The 22,036-nt window shown below is 45.4% G+C and overlaps 1 pseudogene; it reads right to left on the bottom strand.

The window, feature by feature from the left end:
* Positions 1–7,575: 7,575 nt before the first annotated feature.
* On the bottom strand, positions 7,576–18,477 carry LOC136480760 (G-type lectin S-receptor-like serine/threonine-protein kinase At2g19130; annotated as a pseudogene).
* Positions 18,478–22,036: the final 3,559 nt, after the last annotated feature.

The raw sequence follows: 22,036 nt of genomic DNA, 5'->3' as shown, positions 1-22,036 counted from the left end.
TAACAATAAACTACTAATTAAATTTTAATACATTTTAATCTAACATATATATCAAAAACTATCTAAAAAACTATCTAAATAAACTAGTAATTAAATTTAACATACATTTTAATCTAACATATATATATAAAACAATCTAAAAAATATGGCCGAGATCAGCAGCTAGCTAAGGCTAGCTGGGGCGGATGGGCGGGCCGGGCAGGGCGTGCTGGCCGGCCATGGGGCCGAGCTGAGCACCTCGCGCGAGGACGACGACGGCACGGCGCGGCAGACGAGCTCGACGGCCGCCGGGCGGGGCTCGACGATGAGGCCGGGCAGGAAGCGGTCGGCAACGGAGGGTGGCTCGGGTGCGGTGGCGGAGAGACGGCGGATGGCGCGGCCGGGCGGGGGTAGACGACAATGGCGGCGCGGCAGAGACGGGCTCGACGGCCGGGCGGGGCTAGGCCGGCGACGGAGGCGAGATCGAAGATGGCGGCGGCGACGTGTAGATCGAAAAGTAGAAGATGAACAGAACAGGAACCGTTCGATATATATAGGCTGGGACCCTTTAGTCCCGGCTGGTAACACCAGCCGGAACTAAACGCCATTTGGTCCCGGCTGGTAAGCCGAACCGGGACGAAAGGTCCAACCCTTTAGTCCCGGCTCAGCTTACCAGCCGGTTCTAAAGGAGCTTTAGTCCCGGTTGGTGTTACCAGCCGGGACTAAAGGTATTTTTGGCCATAATTGCCGCCCACCCTTTAGTCCCGGTTCCTAACCTGGGCCGGAACTGAAGGCCTGAAAATTTTGGCAGCCCGCCAGAGTAATTGGAAAGGCCTGGGATTTTGATTTTGTTCTCCTTGTTTAATACTAGGTTAATCAATTAATTCTATAGCAACTTCAATACTTTGCAATATTTATTTTAAAAAATACTATTGATTAACTAATTATTTATTGTAAATAGGAAAATTTTGTAACCTAAAGTTTTTAATTTCTTTTACGAATATAGAATATAAATGTTACTAATACTAAGTATTTTGTTAATGCAAAAATATATTTGTAACTTAAAATTAATAAAACTAATATTATTCGATAGGAAATTTATTATCACATTATTGTAACGTCAATGTTTCAATTTTTTCTCGGTTTTTGACCAAAATGACAGGAAATTTTTGCTGAACCTATAAAAATAAAGAAAATATAGTATTTTTGTTCTACAACTTTTTCAAATGAAAAAATAGCCTATATAAGGATTGTAGATCTTGATGAGTTGAACAAACTTAATATTCAAAACTTTTCAATTTGAGACAATCTAGGGTTTCGAAAACTAGTTTGTAGGCGTCGAAATTTAAAAATCACAAATTTGAACCGTCTAAACTTTCTCAAATGGAAAGTTGACCAAAACAACAATTGTATATATTGCTGAGCTGAACAAACTTGGTATTCAAAACTTTTCAATTTGAGACAATCTTGGGTTCCGAAAACTAGTTTGTAAGCGTCGAAATTTAAAAATCACAAATTTGAACCATCCAAACTATCTCAAATGGAAAGTTGACCAAAACAACAATTGTAGATCTTGATGAGTTTAACAAACTTGGTATTCAAAACTGTTCAATTTGAAGTCATTTAGAGTTCATAATACTAGAGTCAAAGTGTTGTTTTTTCATTTGACCAAATTTGACTTGGTCAAACTTGCTCAAATGAGACACTAAATGACCTCAGATGAAAAATCTCTGAATACCAAATTTGATCATCTCAGCAAGATCTACAATTGTTACATAGCTCATTTTCCCATTTGAGAAAGTTTTATCAAACACTAGTCACAAATTCTTGAATCTCATATAGACTTTCTAAAACTATGTCACACACTTGTGAAATTTGAACTACATTTTGTTCAAACTTTCTCAAATGAAAAATGGCCTATATAAGGATTGTAGATCTTGATGAGCTGAACAAACTTGGGATTCAAAACTTTTCAATTTGAGACAATCTAGGGTTCCAAAAACTAGTTTGTAGGCGTCGAAATTTAAAAATCCACAAATTTGAACCGTCCAAACTTTCTCAAATGGAAAGTTGACCAAAACAACAATTGTAGATCATGATGAGTTTAACAAACTTGGTATTCAAAACTTTTCAATTTGAAGTCATTTAGAGTTCATAATACTAGAGTCAAAGTGTTATTTTTTTATTTGACCAAATTTGACTTGGTCAAACTTGCTCAAATGAGACACTAAATGACCTCAGATGAAAAAACTCTGAATACCAAGTTTGATCATCTCAGCAAGATCTACAATTGTTACATAGCTCATTTTCCCATTTGAGAAAGTTTTATCAAACACTAGTCACAAATTCTTGAATCTCATATAGACTTTCTGAAACTATGTCACACACTTGTGAAATTTGAAACATATATTAAACATATTACAATGTGAAGTCATAACATATTACATAATATCCGTCTCTAAAACATAATATATTAAACATGCATCGTTGTATCATGCGGGCACAACAGTGAATTTCTTCTTGACGTATGACCCTTGGTTATGATCTTGTCGTAACCATGGAGTGTCTTCATCATTTAACATGATGCTTGGATCTTTATTCACTATGAAGGGTGGAATTTGGACATTTCTTTCATAATCTTCTAACATGTCTGACTTGTCTTCAATTCCCACTATATTTATTTTCCTAGAAAGAACTATGTGGCAGCTTTGGCTCATTGATCATTGAGTTGATGTCTTCGTTTTTTCCTCTCTTTGATTTTGTAGACATGTCTTTCACATAGAACACCTGACTCACATCGGCAGCAAGGACGAATGGTTCGTCTTTGTACCCAATATTGTTGAGGTCCACTGTTGTCATTCCATACTCTTTGTCGACTATTACCCCTCCTCCGGTCAGCTTCACCCATTGGCACCGGAAACAAAGGGACTTTAAAATTAGGTGCGTAGTCTAGTTCCCATATCTCTTCTATGCGGCCATAATATGTTTGTATATTCCTATTTGGATCTGTGCCATCTATGCGAACACCACTATTTTGATTGGTGCTCCTTTTATCTTGGGCAACTGCGTAAAATGTATTCCCATTTATCTCGTACCCTTGGTACATGAGGATATGCCACGATGGTTGCCTAGCCAATAAATACAGTTGCTCATCAATATTGTAATCGCCTTGACATTCTTTTCACAACCAACCACTAAAACTTTCCATGTGCTGACGCCTAATCCAAGCTTTAGTCTTCCTTGGAAACTTGGATCGTAAGAACTCCTTATGTATCTCGATGTACGGATGCACCAATGACAAGTTCTGAAGAACTGTGTAGTGTGCTTTATTAAAATAATCGTCTTCCATGCCAATATATGTTTTCTTCCCTAAAGTTCCTTTACCACTGAGTCTCCCCTCGTGTCGTGATTCGGGAACGCCAATCGGGGCAAGGTCAGGAATAAAGTCAACATAGAACTCAATGACCTCCTGTGTTCCATAGCCCTGGGCGATGCTTCCTTCAGGATTAGAATGAACTTTCACATATTTCTTTAAGACTCCCATAAACCTCTCGAAGGGGAACATGTTATGTAAGAACATAGGTCCAAGAATACTAATCTCCTTCACCAAATGAACTAGGAGGTGTGTCATGATATTAAAGAAGGATGGAGGGAACACCAACTCAAAGCTGACAAGACATTGAACCACATCATTCTATAGAGTAGCTAGTTCCACTGGATTGATTGCCTTCTGAGAAATTGCATTGAGGAATGCACATAGCTTCACGGTGGCTAGACGTACATGTGGAGGTAGAATTCCTCTTAAAGCAACTGGAAGCAATTGCGTCATAAGCACATGGCAGTCGTGGGACTTTAAGTTTAGGAATTTCTTCTCTGACACATTTATTATACCCTTTATATTGGAGGAGAATCCCGATGGGACCTTGATGCTGCTTAGACATTCGAACATGATGTCCCTCTCTTCTTTGCTAAGCGTGTAGCTAGCAGGACTTAAGTAATGACGTCCATCATCTGTCTTCTCTGGATGAAGGTTGTCTCGTTCTTTCATGCCCTGCAAGTCCTGGCGTGCTTCAAGTGAATCCTTTGGCTTCCCGTACACACCCATGAATCCTAACAGGTTCACACAAAGATTCTTTGTCAGGTGCATCACGTCGATTGCGTTGCGGACCTCTAGGACTTGCCAATAGGGTAGCTCCCAAAAGATGGACTTCTTCTTCCACATGGGTGCGTGTCCCTTAGCATCTTTGGGAATAGATTCACTGCCTTGTCCCTTTCCAAATACTACTTTCACATCCTTGACCATTGCGAGTACATCTTCCCCGGTTCAGTTATGAGGCTTCTTCCAGTGGTCTAGGCTTACCTTTAAAATGCTTCCCTTTCTTTCTTACTTGGTGATTCAAAGGAAGGAATCGATGATGGCCAAGGTACAAGACCTTTCGACATCTTTTCAAATATATACTGTCAAGGTCATCAAAACAATGTGTGCATGCATTATATCCTTTGTTTGTCTGACCTAAAAGATTACTTAAAGCAGGCCAATCATTGATTGTTACGAACAACATTGCTCGTAGGTCAAAGTGTTCTTGTTTGTACTCATCCCAGACACGTACACCTGGTTTGTTCCATAAAACTAGAAGTTCTTCAACTAATGGCTTCAGATAGACATCAATGTCGTTGCCAGGTTGCCTTGGACCTTGGATGAGGATCGGCATCATAATGAACTTCCGCTTCATGCATAACCATGGAAGGAAGGTTGTAGATACATAGAGTAACTGGCCTAAGTGCTATGACTAGTGCTCTGCTCCCCAAAAGGATTCATACCATCTGTACTTAAGGCGAACCTTAAGTTTCTAGCCTCATTTGCAAACTCTGGAAATTCCCTGTCTATCGCTCTCCACTGGGACCCATCAGCTAGGTGTCTTCAGCATATTGTCTACCTTACGGTCTTCTTTATGCCACCGCAACAACTTTGCTATGGTCTTTATTTCTGAACAAACGTTTTAAGCGTGGTATTATAGGAGCATACCACATAACCTTGGTAGGGATTTTCTTTCTAGGACTGTTGTTCACCCTCGACGTCACCAGGATCATCGCGCCTGATCTTATACCGCGATGCTTTACATACCGGGCATTCATCCTAAATTCTCGTATTCATTGCCATGGTAGAGGATGCAGTCATTAGGACATGCATGTATCTTCTAGGATTTTTAATCCCAAAGGGCAGACAACCTTTTTTGCTTCGTACGTAGTGGTGGGCAATTCATTTGGCTTCGGAAGCATCTTCTTTATGAGGTTCAATAAATTCCCAAATGCCTTATCGGATACACCATTCTTTGCCTTCCACTGTAGCAATTCCAGTGTTGTACCTAGCTTTTTTTGCCCCTCTTCGGCCGTCGGGTATAGCAACTTCCTATGATCCTCAAGCATGCGCTCGAACTTAACTTTCTCTTTTTCACTTTCGCATTCTTGTTGTGCATCACGAATGGCATCGCCAAGAGCATCACCGAGATCATCTTCTACCGCTACCTCTTCTTCATCTCCCCCCATTGTAGTATCATCAAAGGCACCATACTAAGCAATAATGTCATCAATGTCTAAATCTTCTCCTTCACCTTCTTCCATCATGACCCCGCTTTCTCCATGCTTAGTCCAACATATATAGTTTGACATGAAACCTGACTTAAGCAAATGTGAATGAAGACTCATTGAGCTTGAATATTCCTTTAAATTCTTACATAGGGCACATGGACAGCACATGAAACCATCCCGCTTATTTGCCTCAGGCCACACCTAAGAAATAGTGCACGCCCTCAATAAAGTCTTAGGAGCGGCGATCGGCATTGTACATCCAATGGCGTGACATAATCTGCATTACACGACAAATTATGAAAACCTTGAACATAATTAAGTATTTTATTACACAACATAGATGACACTACACATGGTTGATTAATTAACTAAGCCTGGCTACAACGTAAGCAATCCCAACTATCACTAAACAAACTAAAACTACAATGCACTTCAGTAACATAATTATTTCGTGACCGTACGCAACTAAAACAGACAAATCATTCGTCTGTTGAATATCAATAAGCTTCTCCTGCTGGCTCACTGCCTCATCATCAGCAGCCGCTACCTCAAGCTGCACCCTGAATTCTGCACGTATGTAGCATAATCTTTCTCCCAGTACCAACCATCGCATCCATTGCCCTCCCACTAAAATTAAAGCCAAAAAATATTTAGTCAAAAATATTCAAGAAAAGCAGGTCAATTAGTCATAATAATCAAATGCGTAAGAAACTCACATCATGATCCGGACACTTGTAGAAAACACGACCCTTGATGGGTCCCTGTCTCTTGACTCGGTACTCCATCACAATCTTCTGCTTACACTTGCCGCAGATAATGAGAGGGAGTTCTGGCCTTAGTCGTTTCGCAACCGAACGAGAGGCCGAGGATCCGGTACCAGTTGTCATCTACTTTCTATACTTATTTTTGCAAACTAGTGTAAATTTCACATTTTCTAAAATAATATATTTAAACAAAACTAAAATTATTTATTTATCTAACTAAACCATGAAATATGTACTATGTATAATAGTAAAATACCAAACTATCAAGTGATTTTACTATTGTAAATCATCATGTGATTTTGAGCTAAAAAATGACATAGAAATCATAATCAAATCCACCATATCAAGTTACTTTCTATACTTATTTTTGCAAACTATTGTAAATTTCTCATTTCTAAAGTAATATATTAAAAAAAATAAAAATATTTATTTATCTAACTAAACCATGAAATGTACTACATATACTAGCAATACTAAACTATCAAGTGATTTTGATGAACTAATTTAACTTTTGTTTATCCAAACATATATGCAAATCATCATGTGATTTTGAGCTAAAAATGACATAAAATCATAATAAAGTCCAACATATAAAGTTACACATGCATCTACATCGCAAAATGAGATAAGCTACTGATAAAACATAAGAGGATTAAGTTTGTTACCTCCAAAATTGAAGAGCAACACCAATAGAGGGGGAGAGAGCAAGAACAACAGCAAGCTGAAGAACAGAGGCAATGAGTTTGAATGGAATGGCTCGGGCTCGGGAAGGAAGAAATGAGCTGGTCTATAGGCCGGGATAATTAGTCCCGGTTAGGGGGCCAAACCGGGACTAAAGATTACTCTTTATTCCTAGGGCATCACCCAAACCGGGACTAAAAGCTTTAGTCCCGGCTGGTATTACCAACCGGGACTAAAGGTTCCTTTAGTCCCGGTTGATAATACCAGCTGGGACTAAAGATCCCTGCCCCGCGGATGACCGTTGGGCAGGAACCTTTAGTCCCAGGGGCAAAAAATGCCGAGGCTAATGCCAAATTAGGACATCGTTCTAAAGTCTGTTCTCTAGTAGTGTGACAAAGCATGGTGGCTTCGGTGTCAAAACTTGAATGCTCATTTGATGGGATCGTCAAGCCCGCCAGAAATACTACTAGTACTGGTAATAGAGAAGATGCCAAGGGCGTGCCAAAACGATGCTGCAATTTGCCTGTTCTTCTTCCCCTTCGCGCCGCGCAGATGCTGCAATTTAGATTCCAACGGCCCGAGGTACAGGCTCGACGACGACGAACCCCCGCCCCACCCCGCCCCCGCCCTCGGCATCTCGAAACAGTTGCTCAAGGTTGCGGAATCCGTCGTGCCAGACAGTGCAACCACCGCCAGAGAATGTGTAGGCCTGGCAGGAGCAGTTGTTTAGACAAGCCAACTCGCACTCTGCTTCGCTCTGGGCGGCGCCTGCCACGGAGAGCGAATCGTTAGGGAGCTTCGTTCTCGGCAGCTCTAGGAAGCCGTCCATTGACCCGTTGCCCCCGCACTGCAGCGGTAGGCTTCGGTGGCACCCGACGCTCTAGTCGCTGAGGCCCCAGACCCGGTCCGCTACCGGAGCGAACCCGGGCGGGCACTGGCACGGCTACTGGCTCCTCTGGTCGTAGATGTCGAAGGCGCCACAGAGCGCATAGACGTCGCACCGGACGGTGGGCGCGGCACAGAAGAAATGCCAGCTCTGGTTGCCGAGGACCCAAATGAATTGCTTCGTCTGGTAGGTGAGGTCCAGCACCATGCGCGTGATGGTCGTGTTGTCGTAGAGCACGCTGTTGACGCCGCAGGTACGCTGACGTCTCGACATACGTCTGGTTGAAGAGCACGTTGTTGACGGCCTCCGGTAGGTTGGCGAACACGTGCCCCGTCCAGACGCCGCTGCGCCACGACGTCGGCGTCTAGTACTCGCCGGTGAGCTTGTCCTCGCCGAGCCACGCCTCGGGCACTAGCGTGTCCGTCGGGTGGTCGAAGCTCTGCCACAGCACGTTGGAGGAGTTGCCGCCATCGAGGAGGACCAGGTGACCACACAACGCCTGGCGTGGTAGGGGAGGATGGGCTGAGCCCTATTAGTTTGATCTCCACCGGCCAATTAGGTCCTTGGATCAACACGCCCTGATCGGGGGCGTCCAACCATTCCAAGGTTAGTGGGCTCCCGTCGCACAACACTATAAAGAGAGGTGGGGACCAGGGCTCTAACTACGAGGTTGACTTGAGCCACCGTGACCCACCAACAGCTAAACCTAACCCAATCTAAAGAGGGTGCTGCCAGCGATGGAAAGACCCACTGACTTTGCCGTCAACATCGGACCACGACACCTCGCGTCACCATTGCCTCTACATCGCCACCACTACAGTGGACTCCATCGCGCTGAGCTCCCATGACACCGGCGTCCACACGGCTGCGGCGCAACTACGCTAGAGTGAAGTAGAGGAATCAGTTTCTCCATCTAAGAAAGATGTTTATCCCCTTGATCTACGTTTCAGAGGTACTGCGTTCTCAACAATGGCATTAGAGGCAGGTTAATAGTGTGTAGACCTAGTATGGGGTAGAGAATTGAAAAGAAATCGAAGAGTAACAGAGGGTTCGATCCAGTTTGGATTGAAACCCTAACCCTAATCGAGGGGAAGAAATAGAAATGCAGAGGGTTCAACCGAACCCAAACCCATCGGGGAAGATGAACCCTAACCCTAACCCTAACCCCAAATCGGTTCAACTCTGAAAAGAAAAGAAAGAAGATCTAAAAGAGAAGAAGGGGGGAGGGGAAGGGGCTTATCTCACCGATCTCGAATCAAAACCGAGAGAAAAACTGAATCGGGTTAATCCGAACCCTAACGAAACCCTAACCCTAACTCGCGACGAGGAAGGGGAAGAGAGCAATTCGGACAAGGGGAACAAGCTCCTACCTGGGGTCCACCCGCTCCGTCTCCACCGTCGGCCGTCGCATGGACGCCGCGAGGGAAGTCAACCCTAGCCGCCGAGGCGGGAGAAGCGCCGCGCACGATATCCGCCTCGGGCTCAGGCCAAAGGGCACCACCGTGGTGCCGCTCAATGATGCCACGCGCGGCTCGGGCCGCACGTGTGCGTCGACGAGGGGTGCCACGGCGGAGCCGCCATCCCCTGCGTCTCGTCCACCTTGAGCTCTCATCTTCGCTCGGTCTCTCACGAGGCTGAGAAAGAGAAGGAGATGCGACTGGGTCTGATCTAGGGTTTCGCAAGCTCCTCACTGTAGCCCGCGTGGGGATCAGGGCACCGCCACCCAGACCACTCAATGGCGGCGTGCTCACCCGCTGGGGAGCGTGCATGCCGGCGACGGCGCCATCACCGCTTGCTCTCACTCGGTCGCTCGCTACTGCTGCGCTCAGAGTCGGTGCGTCGGAGTTTTGTTCGATCGATGCGCGTGCTCGACCGTCCAATGCAGATGAACGACTGACAGCGAATGGGCCAACTTTTGGCCCTGGTGGGCTCGCGCGGCATGCGGCTTTGCTGGTCTAGGCCCAGGTTGTGGCCTAGGAAGGCGCAGCGCGCAAGAGAGCCGAACAGGAGCAGGCTGATTTTCACAGCTAGGCCACGACAGTGCATAGCGCGCCAAGAATTTTGGTCCAAATTGCATAGTAACATTTTTTGTTTTTGTTTTATTTAATTTTTAGAAGCAGATTTCGATGAATTTTGTCTAGTTTAATATCTCTGTTAAAATTTGAACCAACAGGATAATTTTCAGAGAATATTTGAGAAAAGTTTAATGCTTCTGAAACATAGATAATGAATTTTCATGTTTCCGTTGCTAAAGAAACAGTTTATTCTCTAGTTATTTTGAACCAACGTGATATTTAATTGGAGAAAAAGAGATTTTGACATGATTATGATGTAGTTATTTTCTGACCAACGTTGTTAATAACAATATCGTAATTTTAATGATTTTATGCATTATTTCTATTTTTGCCCAACGGTGACGTAGATTTAATGTATAAACAGTTGTATGTTTTAATTTTGACCAACGTTGGAATCAAGGCATGCAATTGTTGTTATTATTTAGGTTCTCGTTCTATACGATTTGTGTTGCCAGGCGGATACAACTTGATCCCCACTCTCAAAGGTGACATCTACACGGAGTGGAAGAAAAAAGATTGACCTGACCTTCATCTTGGCTAAGGTGGACTGGGTAGTCACCTCACTGTGTCTCACTGAGTCTGTGGCACCGGTGAGGGAGACAAACGAGGCTGATGCCGCTTGGACAACTAGAGAGAGGGATTTTGAATCCCAAAAGATGTCCTATGACCTTGAGCATAGGAAGTGGGTCACTGCCAACCAGAAATGTTTGGCTGTGATAAAGAAAACGATTGAGCCTGCAATTGTGGGCTCAATCCTAGAGTGTAACACGGTCATCGAGTACCTCAATAGAATAAAAAGTCAGTTCACTGGGTCTTCAAAGACATATGCTACCCAGTTGATAAAGTAGCTGGTGACAGAGAGGTACTCTGGAAATGGCAAATGTAAGATAACATTTAATAATGCATGTGTTGGTCTTGCTATGTTACAAAAAGAGTTTTATTTGTTATCACTACGTGATGATGTGAATGTTGTATGCGACGATGGGAACGTTGCGTGCGACAATGAGAATGTATCCTCGTCTGCGGATGTAAACAGAAAACGAAAGAGAGCTCACGATGCGTCATCGAAAGTATGGCACTGTCGTTTAGGCCATATTTCGAGGGAGAGAATAGAAAGGCTAGCTCAGAATGATATTCTTCCTCCATTAGAGTTCTCAGATTTAGAACAATGTAGAGAATGCATAAAAGGAAAGTATGTAAAGATAATTAAGAAAGATGTCAAATGAAGCGCAGGAATTTTACAGATTATTCACACAGACATCTGTGATCCGTTTCATGTAAAGAGTGTGGATGGTTATGATTCATTCATAACATTCACAGATAATTACTCCCGTTATGGATACATTTATCCAATTAAAGAAAGAACAGAAGCATTGGATAAATTTAAGATATTTAAGGTAGAAGTTGAAAACCAACATAATTTAAAGATTAAGATAGTTAGATCCGACCGTGGAGGGAGTACTACGGTCGGTATACCCCATATGGCCAAGTTTCTAGACCTTTTGCGAGGATCTTATAGGAGAATGGCATAGTAGCCCAGTATTCTATACCGGGCGAACCTCAGCAGAATGGAGTAGCTGAAAGACGCAATCGTACCCTGATGGATATGGTGCGCAGTATGATAAGTTACTCCACCTTACCGTTGAGCCTATGGATGGAGGCGTTAAAAACCGCCATTCATATTCTCAATAGAGTATTAAGTAAGTCGGTGCCCAAAACACCGTATGAGTTGTGGACAAGAAGAGTACCCTCACTAAACCATTTACGTGTGCCGAGGAGTCTTGCTGAGGCTAAAGTATTTAACCCAAACATTGGAAAGCCAGATCCCAAAACAGTAAGTTTCCATTTCATTGGCTACCCAAAAAAGTCAAAAAGTTTTTGTTTCTACTGTCCAGACAGACATACAAAGTTTGTGGAAACGAGACACGCTGTCTTCCTAGAGGACGAAATGATGAGGGGGAGCATGGTAGCTCGAAAAATTGACCTTGAAGAGAAGCGGGTGTATGCGCTGACTCCGATGATTCATGAGCAATTTTTCTCACTACCTGTTGTCGCTACACCGACAGTGCAAGATACTGTGGTGCCAGCACCTGTTATTATTCCACCTGCGGCAACAATGAATGACGATGAGGAACCTATTCTTTAGGATCCTATAGAACCTATTGCCACACATGAGGGGAGCAACAACAGCCTTAAACAGAAGATGGGCCAATTGTGGAGGCCCCTAGAAGGTCTCAAAGAGTTAGAAAATCAGCTATTCCTGCTGACTATGAAGTATACAATAATGAGGAATTTCAATTGGAGGATGATCCCACCTCATTTGAAGAAACCATGAGAAGTGACCATTCATCAAAGTGGCTTGAGGCATTGGAAGATGAAATGAAATCTATGAATGCCAATAAAATTTGGGACTTGGACATAATTCCTAAAGGAGCCAAAACAGTTGGCTGTAAATGGGTCTACAAAATAAAACTTGACTCTCAACGGAATATAGAGAGATATAAAGCGTGACTTGTGGCAAAAGGCTTTACGCAAAGAGAATGGATTGATTACAATGAGATATTTTCTCCAGTCTTATGTAAGGATTCCTTCAGAATCATAATGGCATTAGTGGCACATTACGATTTTGAATTACATCAGATGGATGTAAAGACGACATTTCTCAACGGGGACTTGGAGGAAAATGTTTACATGGCACAACCGAAATATTTTGTCATGAAAGAAAAAGAATGAATGGAATGCCGCCTAAAGAAATCCATTTATGGATTAAAACGAGCTTCAAGACAGTGGTACTTGAAGTTTGATCAGACAATAAGGAATTTTGGGTTTAAAGAGAATGTAGAGGACAATTGTGTCTATGCAAAGTTTAAGAATGGGAAGTTTCTCTTCCTTGTCCTGTATGTGGATGATATTTTACTTGCTAGTAGTGATGTCAGTCTACTACTGGAGACAAAGAAGTTTTTATCCTCAAAATTTGATATGAAAGATCTTGGGGAAGCTTCGTTCGTTCTAGGGATCAAGATTCACCGAGATAGAAGTAAATGGGTATTAGGACTATCACAAAAGGCATACTTAGAAAAAGTTCTAAAGAAATATAGTTTGCACAAATGTAGTCCCTCACTTGCTCCTATAGTGAAGGGCGACAGATATGGGGATTTTCAATGCCCCAGGAATCAGTATAAGATTGATCAAATGAAAACGGTTCCATATGCTTCAACTGTCGGAAGTTTGTAATATGCTCAAGTATGTACGCGCCCTGACTTAGCATTTGTTACCGGGTTACTTGATAAATTCCAGAGCAATCCTGGAACATAACACTAGAAATTAGTAAAGAAAGTCTTGCGTTATTTGCGAGGAAAGAAAAGCCTTATGATGGCGTATAGAAGATCAGATTCACTCCATATAGTGGGATATTCACATTCTGATTATGCGGGAGATGATAGAAAATCCACGTCTGGATATGTATTCACTTTCGCAAGGGGGGCTATTTTATGAAAAAGCTCAAAGCAAACCATCACTACATCGTCCACAATGTATGCAGAGTTTGTAGCGTGTTATGAGGCAACGGGGCAGATGAACTAGCTAAAGAAGTTCATACTCGGTTTGAAGGTAGTTGACGATATCTATAGACCACTTAAGTTATACTGCGATAATAATCCGGCAGTACAGTATGCTCACAACAATAAATCAAGTGGTGCTGCCAAACAAATTGACATAATGTATTATGTTGTGAAAGATAAAGACCGGGATCATGTCATAAGTCTTGAGCATATAAGTACCGAAAAGATGCTCGCGGATCCGCTTACAAAAGGCTTACCACCCAACGTGTTCAGAGAACATATAGCCGGCATGGGTTTAAGGGAAAGCCTATAGTTCCTGGACAAAGCGAAGGCCAAAAGTTAAGTATCTATTTCAGAACAGAGTGGTGTGTTGTAATTGTTAAATCTATCGGCAATTGACCGTGACGATAAAACATGCTCTATGCGCTAATCTGTAATGGAATGAATAAAAGTAAATGATATGAAATTGAAAGATGTATGGTGAGATCAAGGGGGAGAATGTTAGTTTGATCTCCACCAATTAGCCCAACGGCCAATTGTGCCCTTGGATCAACGCACTGATCGGGGGCGTCCAACCATTCCATGGTTGGTGGGCCCCTGCCGCACAGCACTATAAAGAGAGGTGGGGACCAGGGCTCTAACTACGAGGTTGACCTGAGCCGCCGTGACCCACCAACAGCTAAACCTAACCCGATCTAAAGAGGGTGCTGCCAGCGACGGGAAGATCCACTGACTTCGCCGTCACCACCGGACCGCGGCACCTCGCGTCACCGTCACCTCTGCATCGCCACCACTACGCTGGACTCCATCGCGCCGAGCTCTCACGACACCAGCGTTCACGTGGCTGCGGCGCAACTGCGCCAGAGCGAAGTAGAGAAATCAGTTTCTCCATCTAAGTAAGATGTTTATCCCCTAATCTACGTTTTAGACGTACTGTGTTCTTAACAAGCCCATCGCCGACGAGCTCGAGGTTCCCGTCGGATGAGGACACCCGGAGCTCGGTGGAGGCAACACCGGACAGGGGATTGACACGATTGCCGACCCAGATGACGGTCTGCACGGGCACGTTCTTGTACCAGATGCCGAAGTAGAACCGGCCGGAGACGCCGGGGCTGAAGAGTCCGAGCTCGAACTTGCCCTGCACCGAGACCCCCGTGTCGTTGCCCCGCAGCGGCCGCCGCGCCGAGACAGTGTCCTTGGCCGCCACCGCACCGGCAAGTCCTGCCGTGATGCAACACGCGACAACCGCAGTGCGGTGGCAACGGAAGCAAGTGACATGCTTGGTAGGTTGCAGGGTGTTCTCTGATGTACGAGGCCGTGGTTTTCAAGCAGCTGACACTGCCCTCAGGAGAATGTACGAAAGCGAAGGCAGGACCTGGCAGCAGAGGAATGAACAAGGTAGTGAGAACGGGAACGGGGATTTACTGCAGTCTCGTGCCTACGACCTGGGCGGGCGGGCGCTTCCGTCGTCCCGTCCGTGGTCACCTGCGTGCTCACACTGGAATCCAAATTATTAATTTACACGTGCAGTTGGATTTACTCCCTCCGGTTCTCCTTAAAGCAAGTTGTTGTTTTGAGGTTGCTCAAGTCAAACATTTTAAACTTATAGACTACAAATAAATTCTTTTATGTTGAGTTTAGAAATTTAAAGGTGATGTAAGTGGTCGCGAAATATAGTTTCATAAAAGTATATTTTAACTATTTTATAAAGATTTGATAGCGAAAAAAGTGGGAGTTAAAGTTGTTTCCAAAACGACTCTCTTTAGGGAATTAAGCAGCCTGCTGCTGATTTGGTCGGTTGGAGTCACTTTCTCGCTTTCGTATGCATTCCCTCGCGTTGAAATGTGCGACACTCACACACCCATGTTTGTTTGTTTATTCATTTCGTGATGGAAGGATCGGCACGCAGGAGTGCTTCAATTTGATTTGGTGACTAGCTCGACTGCATGGTGTTCAAACCACAATAAAATAAAGGTCTGCTGGTAGCAGGTGTGGAAAACATCACGAGCCGTATCTGAGTCATTTTTATTGCCAGCGCTGGTCCTCTTAGGAAACTACTACAAAGACATTTCGTATGTTGATCAAACACGGTGGTGGCTTGAAAATCAGTACTTACAGACAGGCCAGCGACCGTCTGTGAAAGCATTGTCACAGTCGGTCTTCCATTCTAACAACTTTGAAAACATTTTTTCGCAGTTAGTTCACTGACCGTGAAAACATTTTTTCAGTCAGTTTCTTGCCTCAAACCAACCGTGAAATTACATTTGCACAGTCAATTGTATCCACACAACCGACTCTCACTACCACTACGGGAAACACGTGATTTGCCGAGTGCAAAAATCTTTGCCGAGTGCCAAATTTCAGGCACTCGGCAAAGACCTGCTTTGCTGAGCGCCGCACTCGGCAAAATATGACACTCGGCAAAGAGGCCTTTGCCGAGTGCCTGGCACTCGGCATAGACCTACACTCGGCAAAGGCTGTCTTTGCCGAGTGCCTGGCACTCGGCAAAGGCAGACACTCGGCAAAGATTGGTAGGGCTTAACGGCATTCAGCGGCGTCCCCTTTGCCGAGTGCCCCCCGTTTGGCACTCGGCAAAGAATTTACTTTGTCGAGTGCCAACCCTAGGTACTCGGCAAAATAATTTATTTTTTTTGTTTTTTTGCCACCAATTTTTTTTTTGAAGCTTTAGTACACTACCACAAACAACATGTTTAAATTTGGGACATTTTCATTGCCTTTTGGCATATTTCTATAGTTTATTTTGTTTTGTTGATTTTTTCCAGAAAATATAAGTTTGAACTGCAGGTGCATCGAATAATGGATTACATTCGTTCAAAAAATGTTATCCTTGTTTCTTAGTGTAAATTTAGGCTAAATCCAGGAACTGTCTCGAAATTTCGATCAACGTGCTCACGGGGCAACGCCGCCAACCTGCGTGGGAGTGGTTTTTTAATTGTATAAAATGCGAACGAATTCCGAAAATCATGAAACTTGTCGAGTTGTCGCCGTATCGTATGCGTATGCCGTGAAAAAAATTTGAAAAAGTTTCGAGTGCGTTGTCACGTACGATGCTCACAAACCAGGACATCTCCACATGTGATCACCGAAAATCATGAAACTTGTCGAGTTGTCGCCGTATCGTATGCGTATGCCGTGGAAAAAATTTGAAAAAGTTTCGAGCACGTTGTCACGTACGATGCTCACAAAACACATGTGGAGATGTCCTAGTTTGTGAGCATCGTACGTGACAACGTGCTCGAAACTTTTTCAAATTTTTTCCACGGCATACGCATACGATACGGCGACAACTCGACAAGTTTCATGATTTTCGGAATTCGTTCGCATTTTATACAATTAAAAAACCACTCCCACGCAGGTTGGCGGCGTTGCCCCATGAGCACGTTGATCGAAATTTCGAGACAGTTCCTGGATTTAGCCTAAATTTACACTAAGAAACAAGGATAACATTTTTTGAACGAATGTAATCCATTATTCGATGCACCTGTAGTTCAAACTTACATTTTCTGGAAAATTCAACAAAACAAAATAAACTATAGAAATATGCCAAAAGGTAATGAAAATGTCCCAAATTTAAACATGTTGTTTGTGGTAATGTACTAAAGCTTCAAAAAAAATTGGTGGCAAAAAACAAAAAAAAATATTTTGCCGAGTGCCTAGGGTTGGCACTCGGCAAAGTAAATTCTTTGCCGAGTGCCGCCCAGCTGGCACTCGGCAAAGAGCTGTTGAAATTTTATTAAGACTTCACCGAGTGCCGGATCACGACACTCGGCGAAGAAAATTGACTTTGACGAGTGCCGCCGATCTGGCACTCGACAAAGCCGCCGTTTCCTTCAACCGCGCCCGGCCGGCGCGCTCTCTGTCTCGCTCTCTCATTTCTCTCTCCCTCTCACCTCTCTCTCCCTCAGCCGCCGCCGCCGGCCACCGTGCCTCCCCTCCCCGGCCACCGCACCACCCCGCCCCGGCCACCACGCCACCCCGCCCCGGCCACCGCGCCACTGCAGAAGAGAGGAGGAGGAGGCAGGGGAGAAGAGAGGAGAAGGGGAGAAGAGAGGAGGAGGGGAGAAGAGAGGAGGAGAAGGAAGGTGCCGGCCTAGGCCCGTCGACCCTCACGCCGCTGCGGCCGTCCCCGCCGTCGTCGCCGACCCTCGTCGCTGCCATTCTCGTCGCGAAGTCCTACACCTGTAGTAGTTAGTAGTAGTACTTAGTAGTGTTAGTAGTAGTTAGTAAGTAGTAGTAGTTAGTAGTTAGTAGTGTTAGTAGTACTGTTAGTAGTAAGTAGTGATAGTAGTAGTGTTAGTAGTAGTAGTGTTAGTGTTGGTAGTAGTTGTAGTGGTAGTAGTACTTGTTGTTGTACTACTTCGATACTTTCATCTGCATGGAAAGAGAACTAAAGTACATGGCTCGTCTTGGTATATATATGTTTGTTGCCTTCGTGCCTACGTTTGGTATATATGTGGTTGTTGGCCATCGCGCCTACGTTTCTTGCAGGTTTTGGAAACCTCCCCGTGCAAGGGAGGTGCTGCCGAATTTTTCAACGGATTCTAACCTATTGCCTTTTTATGTAGGAGAAGGACCCGTGGGAGGGACTCGGCGACCCCGATCGTCTTCGTCGGTGCTGCTGGTCTGCCTGCACCGCATCGCCTCGCCACTGCACCGACACGCCACTGCCCTGCTAGCCTGACTCCACCGCCACCCTAGGTATAACCCCCTCCTCCTTTGCATGCATGTTTTATATGGTCACCACCCCACGCTGAGGAGGACCGCTTGTCGGAGCCGCCGACGAGGAGGACGAGGAGCGGCCGCCCCCGCGGCCGTCCGAAGATGAGGGTGCAGCCGGCTGCCACCCCGTTGGTGGACGTGGACGACCAGTCGGTGGGCCTACACATAGGAGGGGTGGCACTTCCTCTGACTCGTCGGACCATGGGGAGGCGGCGATAGCGACACCAGGGGGTTCCACTAGCACTGCCTCTGGCTCTACCTCGTTGGGAGTCTACTTGCGCGGGCCCTCACAGCTACCGGCGCGGCCGATCCCACTTCACCGGCGCCCGGTGATTCGACCCAGCGGCGACAAGTAAGTATTATTTCACTACTATTTCATATGACATGTTGAAAATCGAACTGCATCTCCACAATTCTTCTTAATGACTCTTGCAGCAACTGGGAAGTTGTGTCCGGAACGGGCCGGCACATCAATGGCACCCTGGGCCTTCTGATTCGGCAGCACTACCCTGGCATGGTCACCTATGCCTCGGTGACTTCGCCACCCTGGACGTGGGACCACTTCTATGCCGCCGAGGACAGCGAGTTCGGCACCATTGCGGCGCGGATCAAGGCCGAGTTCTGGGTGAGTCTTCATCGCACTAAATTGGTCAATACTACGCATTCATTGGTCGTTCTTAAAATAATGAAACGATACATGATGTCTGTATGCAGGACTTCTTCAGGTGCGACGAAGGGTTTGAGGACCAGGCGGCGCGAGTGCAGGACAAGGTCTGTAGGTCCCGACTCTCGGACCTGTACTACGAGACGTGGCTCCAGTGCATCATCAACTACAGCGCCGACGTCGTTGGTCAGGTGGTGAGGAAGGCCGATGCCAGGACCAGGACGCTCACCAAGGAGCAGTACCTCTTGGTAAGTATGAAACATTAATACTGACTCCTTCCATGAAGAATAGGTAGGCTTCATTTCATCTTCTGACATATCAATAATTTGATGGCATGCAGCAATGTCCTGATTGGTGCGCCAGGAACCGCCTCTGCTGGGAGGCCATTGTGGATAGGTGGCACTCGGAGGAGTGGGCAGAGAAGCACAACATCCGTCGGGACTGCCGCCTGCAGATGGGTGGGGCGCCACACCACCAAGGCAACCGGAGCCTCAGCGCGTACGCCCAGACATGGGTAATCTTCTTTGTGTTTTCAATCTTTATTTATTTATTCTAACGCTCAATTATAATCATCTTTGTGTTTTCCTCGCAGTCCCAGGCGCACCAAGGCCAGAAATGCAACGAGTTCATGGCGTACGCCCTGGCACACAAGGGCAAGGCGACGGCCCCGGAAGTCACCTACAACCCGGTGGACGGGCTCGAGGCGTACACCAGCGCGAGCGTCCACAGCAAGCTTAGCGAGTACACCTCGGCAGACTACGAGCGCCATGGGGAGGACTTCGATCCGGCCACCCAGCCCCTGGACACAGACCTCCTAATGAGGCTAGGAGGAAGGAACCAGCACGGCCGGTACTGGATGGCGGACATCACAGTCGACTCCGCCTCTGTTCCCAACCTCGCCGAGATTGGAGCAAGGAGCATGAGCTCCTCCCTCCCCATACGCTCTCGGCAGCAGAGCTCACAACAGCAGATGGCGGAACTCTAGGTTAGTACTGTTTTATTCGTCGTTCATTGCTTTTACACATCTACCTTGCCTTTGCATTGTTTAAACATTGCAGGTGGAATGTTGCAGGCCGACTTGCGGAGGTTGGAGGCCCAGCAGGCGGCCCAGGCGGAGGCCCATCGGCTGGAGATGGAGGTTGTACAAGCCCAGAGGGCGGCCAAGACGCAGAGGTTGCAGGACATGTTTAGCTTCATGGCGAGCCTTCAGACCTTGCCAGGTGTGGTTGTGCCCCAGTCGCTGCTCGCTCCAGTTGTGGCTCCTCCTCCTTCTGTAGGGACTCCGGTGAGTATATATGTTTGTTTGTTCCTTTAGTTTGTGCGGCCCTCCTGTAGATACTCATGAATTCGCTTCTCCTTTGTGTAGCAACAGCCGGCGGGTTCGAACCCGACTCCTCAAGGTGGCCCTTCTCCACAGGCCGGATGGACATCTAGCCCTCGTCAAGGTGACAGTTCACACTCTGGGTGGGGAGGCTGGCAGTAGGTACCGTTTATTTGTTTCTTTTCATATTGCATGGACTTGTGTTAGACTTAGCCTTATGTTGGACTACTACTAGAGACATATATATATATTGTGATGGATATTGTCATGGATGATGCGAATGTATGATGGATTATGGACAATGGATTTGTATGTGATGTATTATGGATGGTGGATGTGTATGTGATGGGTTATGGATGTGTATGTGATGGAATATGGATGTGTATGTGATATATCATGTGCTGTGTGTTGATATATATGTGATTTATTTGTTTGCGCTGATGGAAAGCAAAAAAAAATAGCATTTTCCCCTCTTTGCCGAGTGCCACACTTGGCAAAGAGGGCTTTGCCGAGTGCCGTGACCATGGCACTCGGCAAAGCTGGGAAGCAGAGACCCAATTTCCCAGCTTTGCTGACTGCCAGAGCCATGACACTCGGCAAAGATTTTTTTTTAAAAAGAAAAAATTTCTTTGTCGAGTGCAAGAGTATGGCACTCGGCAAAGAATTTTCAAAAAAAAAGAAAAATTCTTTGCCGAGTGCCGCTGAGGTGGCACTCGGTAAAGAGGCCGTCAGATTTGACGTCGGTTTTTTTTTGCCGACTGCTGATGTGACACTCGGCAAAGGCTTTACCGAGTGCCCGATATGTGGCACTCGGCAAAGAAACCTTTGCCGACGGGTTCTTTGAGTGCGGCACTCGGCAAAGCCTTTACCGAGTCTATTTCGGGCTTTGCCGAGTGTCGCAGGCACTCGGCAAATTGCCGGTTTCCAGTAGTGTACCGGTTCAAACCGCCCCTTCATTGCCGGGTTTTGATCCGGCGTGCACAACCAAATCGGCAGTGATGGGGGGTTCACATCAGTGACGTTTTTTTAACCGATAGTGATCACAATCTTCACTGCGGGTTCGTTACACAAGCCGGCAATGCTCTTTGAGCCAACCAATAGTATTGAGGAAGCCAACACTACTGGTTCGTGACACAAGCTGGCAGTGTTGTTCCTGTGATCATTGCCGGTTCGTGGTAGTAACCGTCAGTGTTGATGTAGGCAACACTACCGGTTCATTACTTGAGCCGGCAGTGCTGTAGACTAGACTCACGTACATCACAAATTCCACAAGATCTATATTACAAATGTTACGGTTACAATGAAAATGTACTTATCAAAGACGGTCACAAATGAAAATACCACAAGATTTGTTACTGCATTGGCACGACAGCGCAGTTTGGCCATGCTAGGGAGATTAGCGCGGCCAAACGAGTTAGATTTCAAAATAAAAGTGAAGGCGTGTTATGTTTAAAAATTGTTTTAAAAAAGGGTTAAAAATAAAAAAAAATCCCCAAGGACATGCACTTATTTCTCACATGTAATAAACAAATTCAAGTGTGTAATAAATGGTTCCTGTTTATAAAGAAAGAAATATACACGCACACTAGCTAGCTATAAATCGTCATGCTTTAAACTGCTTTCTGGTCCTTGTGATAATGCAAGAAATATACACGCACACTGGCTAGCTATATATCGTCATGCTTCAAACTGTTTCCTGGTCCTTGTGATAATGCAATGACCGGGGCATTTTCGCCCTAAAACTCTAAAAAAAGTTAATTAGTGAAGATGACGATAT

This window comes from Miscanthus floridulus, chromosome 9 (assembly GCF_019320115.1).
Source record: "Miscanthus floridulus cultivar M001 chromosome 9, ASM1932011v1, whole genome shotgun sequence".
Classification (NCBI taxonomy): Eukaryota; Viridiplantae; Streptophyta; class Magnoliopsida; order Poales; family Poaceae; genus Miscanthus; species Miscanthus floridulus.
This window is presented reverse-complemented; position numbering and strand designations above follow the sequence as displayed.